This window comes from Oryzias latipes, chromosome 3, assembly GCF_002234675.1.
Source record: "Oryzias latipes chromosome 3, ASM223467v1".
Lineage (NCBI taxonomy): Eukaryota > Metazoa > Chordata > Actinopteri > Beloniformes > Adrianichthyidae > Oryzias > Oryzias latipes.
This window is the reverse complement of record NC_019861.2, coordinates 10,181,630-10,187,196: the sequence shown is the minus strand read 5'-3', so window position 1 is coordinate 10,187,196 and position 5,567 is coordinate 10,181,630.

Sequence of the window (5,567 nt, the reverse complement as noted above, 5' to 3'; positions counted from 1 at the left end):
AGAATGTCGGTAAATAAGTGGATAAATAAATAATTGCTGTAACTCCTGCTGCTTCGGCTTCAGAGATTTTCTTCTTCCTGCATCCAATAATTAACTTCTAACTAACAGACTCTTTTCTCCCCCTGCAATTAAAAATATCCACAGTTTTCAAACATAATGGAAGCTGGAGCTTGAGAATAAGGAATATCATATATTTGCAAAAACGCTCCTTAAAAATTCAGTGTCCTCACAGTCTGAAGTCATTCAAGTATATCCAGATTTAAAAAAAATATTAGACTTTAAGGTTGTTCTATACAATTCAGTCGGTTTTGAACAAAGAAAACGAAGTAGGATATTGTGTCCTTTCTATATGGTCAAAATTGTTACTTCAGTATCCCTTCATAAGGCTTTGTAACACAGCCACTATTTACATTTTGGGCAGATTACACATAAACCATGTAGTTCTAAACCGACCACAAACTTTGAACAGCTTAAAACTGAATTTACGTAAAACGTGTCGACAAAAACCCTTGACGGGTGTCTCTGCACATCGACGAATGACAAAAGCAAGACACACTTATGAATTACGTATATCATGCACGTATCACAAAAAAACAAAATGTCATTCATAGGAAATGCACAAAATGGAGCCTGTGTGACACTCTTTTCTTCTCCCATCTATAAATGTTGGTAAACTCCCTCCCTGGCAGAACCTGGCGGGCCAGGTCACTGATGAATCAACAATTATCATCTTTGTCAGGAACTAAGATGCAACAAAAACTGTACCCCAGGGACAAAAGGCTCAGAATAAGGAAGGATTTCTTTTCAGAGGCTGAGATGGCGCCTGGGCTGGAGCTGAGCAGGAACGTAATGCCAGAGGTAGAGTGACCCTGAAGGAGGACAACCGCAGGACGAGTACCACACTATTGTAATAATATACTTGCTGCTCAGATAGACAGATGACCGGGAACTTAACCCTTTAACAATGATGAGGTCACTGACAACATCTAAATGACACGTTCTATGAACTACTGGTAATGTGAGAAACGTGAATTAGCTAATTCTGAGGTGGACAAAAGCATCTTTGTTCCAGTAACTCTTGTGCTATTCTAGGCACTTTAACATTGGGAAATGGGTCATCTAGACCCACTAGACAGTGCTCTGAACCTTTTTTCTTCAATGATTTGTGATCTTCACTGGTCTCCATGGATTACATGAAATCTCTCCACCTTAATCCACCTTTGTCATGGTAGGGAAAACACGTCAATGTAAGGGTGGGGTCATCTAAGATAGAACAAGGGTTAAGCAGCACTATACCCACGTAAAATAGCTTCACTACTGTTAAGTGTTGTATCAGTGACGTGCGGTGAGGTTAATGGCTGGTGAGGCACTGACGTCATCATTCAGATTTACAAACATATGAACCATACTGAGTAACTTATTCACCATTTGATTGACAACAGTTAACGTGTTTTGTTTAAAATATCATTTCTACATGTTTTTTTTTCATATACAAACTGCAGCATAGAAAAAAGCACAAACGTTATTATCATCTTGCCTTTACTTGTAATTAAAGTCCATACGCCGCTCCTTCTGAAGAAAATGACTTGCCGCTTGCTATCACTTCTTCTAGTATTTTTTAGCGTCATAATCTCAGGGCTCACCGGCGCCCCCTGACATGAGGCACGAGAATGTCTGGCCTCACCCAGCGGCTTTTTCGCCAGTGTTTAGCGCTCAGCACAAGAAACACGTCCCTCACATACAGTTATTTATAAAAACAAGCACTGTACATCATATACATCTGCTAAATTATGTAAACTCAGCTCATATAATACAAGTGATTGAACAGACATACAGAGAGACAGCAGTACCGTCTGACTGCATAGGTATTGCGCAATCCAAGGTGAGGCTCAGCGGGCTGGTGCCTCATCGCACGTCACTTAGTATCTGAACGGCAAATGCGGAAATTCAGCGATTTTGAAAAGAAAAAACACCCAAAAATGGTACATTTAAATGGAAAATGACTGCAAAGCACAAATTACTGATTAAATATAATAATTGAATTTATTTTTTCTCTTTTCTTCCCATAATGACAGGTGAGGCACAGCCTCACCTGCCTCTCCTGACTGCACGTCACTGTGTTGTATATCCGCATAAGGATGCTTTCTCCTCCTCTGAATCCACTGGATGGACTTTTATTGCGTAAACGGCTGAAAAGTTACGAAAGCGGAAAGAATGTAAAAACTGGAGCTAAAGCTCTGGTGTTCAACTGTCAGGAAACCGATGGGGTGGTCTGGAGGAGGAAACTGAAAGGTTTCAAGACAGGTTGATGAAGCTCAGCAAAAGATCAGGTATGGGAATAGGAGCAAGTAAGGATTGTCTAATATGGGAATCTAATTCCAGGACAGATGTGACAACGAAGGAACATCTAATGCTATGTCCACATCGGCCTTGGAAACATGCGCTCAAGCGGCCACTTCCAATGAAACGTCTATAGTGGCGCGCATAAATGCGTTTGTAGGGCTTCTGCATTTAAAAATCTTACAATCATGTGTAGCTACGCAAGATTTTATGACCATTTTTGGGCATGGCCATCAAGTGCGCGTTGCCAATTAAACCAGGTCAAACTTTGACCAATCAGGGACTCAGATTTGATTGTGACTTATGGATGGCGCTGTGAAAGAGCAAAATTTATGAGATTTCCACCACTTTGATTCTTAAATGCACATCAAATGCCAACTGTGTATGCTGCTTATTAGGAGAAATCCATAGGCTGGTCCAAGGTCTAAATCCTGAAAGTCTACAGTTCAACTGTAGATGCAGGGCTAAAGACAGGGGTAATCCAACATGTGGTCTGGTAAGAAAACATAGTTCAAAACCCACAAGAGCCAGAGGTACGTGGAGAACACAGGCAGAAAATCCAACAAATTCCTAACAGATTCAGGTAGTGGAGCAGCTGAATATGGCGGGGGAACAGGTGAGAGGAATGGACTTGGTTACAAACAGAAAAGAAAACAAATAGGGAGAGGAGGAGCTGGAATTAAAATTAAGCCCTGTATAAATGTTTTCAACACAAATATCAGACTCAAAATCAAAAACCTAACAAATAAGAATTACAAATTAATTATTTTGAAGAATTAAAAATAAGAACATTTTTTAAATTAAATCTTCTAAAACTGGTCAATTTTTCACAGGTGCTATTTACTATCAATGAAATCAATATTTAGCTTAATTAGAGGGGAACTCTTTTTATATACATTCATTTTATATACATTAATTAAAAAAATGAATTATTATATCAAGGTGGAATGTCTACAATGACTACATTGCATTTAGTTTCAACAATTTAGACAAAAGCCTTTTTAGGTTTCAGGGTTTTTGCAGTTCAGACATAACAAGTACCTCTTTTAAAAAAATTACCCTTGAAGGTTGCTACTATTATTTAGTCTGTGATAATAATAGTTTAACCAAGAGCAGGGGGGCTTTTGAACTTTTGGGGGATAAATTTTGCTATAATAAAGTGTATTTTCTTAAAAGGTGTGTGATTGTTGTTGAAAAGAGTGGAACAAATTAAAATTGATTTTCTTGTTTGACCACAAATTTTCTTGAAAAAAATTAACATTTGCTTTGTCTTTCATATGGTCACATCCCTTCTTCTTTATACTGTGTTTAACCTTGCTTGTTTCATGTTGAATAAATTGTGTTTGTCACGTTGGTGAAGCTAGCACGATAAAACCCTTTGAGCTTTGGAAATGTTAACAACTTTATCAAAGACACTCAAAAAAGGAAAATAAGTTTTGGTAAGACTTGTGCTTGTGCAGGTGTGTAATTCCTGCTCTAGGTGCGAGAAGTCCTAGGTTAAATTCCCGGACGAGCCCCCAATTTGTTATGGTTTTCTGTTGTCACATTATATTGAGTAGCACAAATAAATCATCATACTTGAAAATACACAAAAAAGTAAGCGAGAATAAACAGAGAACAAGAATAAGGAAACCATTCTTTTGAGAATGAGAATTTAAGTATGAAGTTTTCTAAAAAGAAATGCAACAGGAAAGACCAGCATTACAAATAACATCAAATGAAAACATAAAACACAAAATGCATTTTTCACGTTTGTACCTTTTCCACCTGAGCTTGGTTTCTGCAACCTGGATACTTTACAAAGTTACTTCAGTTATGAAAAACGAGCAAATGTTTCTCCATAGCATTCAAACAGCCACCTCCAATGAAAAGTATATGTAAATGTGCATTTTGGGCTTCCATGTTTAAAACACTGGCATTAATGTGTAGCCATGCAAGCGTCTACACTAGTTTTTGAGATCTATGTACAAAACGTGAGGGCATTGAACGTGGATTAAACTCTGATTTGATAGTGACTTAGGGATGGCGTTCCTCTTTTTTCACGGAAGTGCCAACCATTTGAAAATTGATAATGGAAAAAAAAATTATAGATCTGGTTTTTACCCTGCTGGAATTATATGATTCGCACCAAGCCTCTTCCAACTGTAGGTGGCAGACTAAAGCCAGTAAACAGTAGCCAAAGAAAAAGAAGAAGTCCCTCCCTACTTGTCCATTGTGAACACCATGGGCTATATGCACTTTCAAGAATCCATCACGTGCCTGGTGTGGTTTGGAGAGCACAGAACAGAGAAGGCGGCTTGTACAGAACAAGACATAACAAAGATCATAAAGGATAAAGTGAGGAAGTTATTGAAGATGAGTGGAAAGATGGTCCTGACAACATACCTGTAAAAGTAGCAATAACTTTTCTGACTGGACTATTAAACAAGATCTTGTAGGATTATGAGTTATAAGTGTTCTGGTGCATGCTTTTGTAATGAAAGGAGCTTTGAAGAGTAGTAGAAACTACAGAGGATTAAAGCTGAGGATTCACACGATGACGTTATGAGTAAAAAGGAAAGGAAGCTAGGCTGAGGTCAGAAGTAAGCAGACAGTTATTTGTGTTTGCAAATGGAGCAGCTGGATGGCTCAGTTGTCTGGTGCATGGGAAATCAGGAGTTTGACTCCCAGGGGTTGCGACGAGCTTCATTCAGTGTGGGTCCTTGGGCAAGATCCTTTGCGCCACTGCCTAACTATGTAGCCACAAGGAGGCCAGAGTTTGAGGCTCCCTGTGCCAGTCCCCAGCACAGATCAAATACAGGGTTGTGTCAGGAAGGACATCCGGCATTAGACATGACATTGTGATCTGTAGTGAAAGCAGCAGAACATCTAGAGAGGTGGAGATTTGCTCTAGATAACAGACTGTATGTAAATGAGAGGGGCTCACGTGGAACGGTGAGGTTACAGGAGACAGAAGTGAAGACGGTACATGACTTTAAATATTTCAGGTCAATAGTCCAGAATAATATAGAGGTGAAGAAGTGTGTGCAAGAAGGTTGGGACAGTTGAGGAAGGTGTTAGGTGTGATGTGTGACAAAATAGTGTCATCAAGACTGAAAGAAAGGTGTAGAAGACTGTGGTGAGAACGGCAATGTTGAAAAGCTGAAAAAAAGACTGGAGGAAGAGCTGGAGGTAGAAGAGATGAAGATTTTGAGGATTTTTTCGGGAGTGATGAGGATCAGTAATAA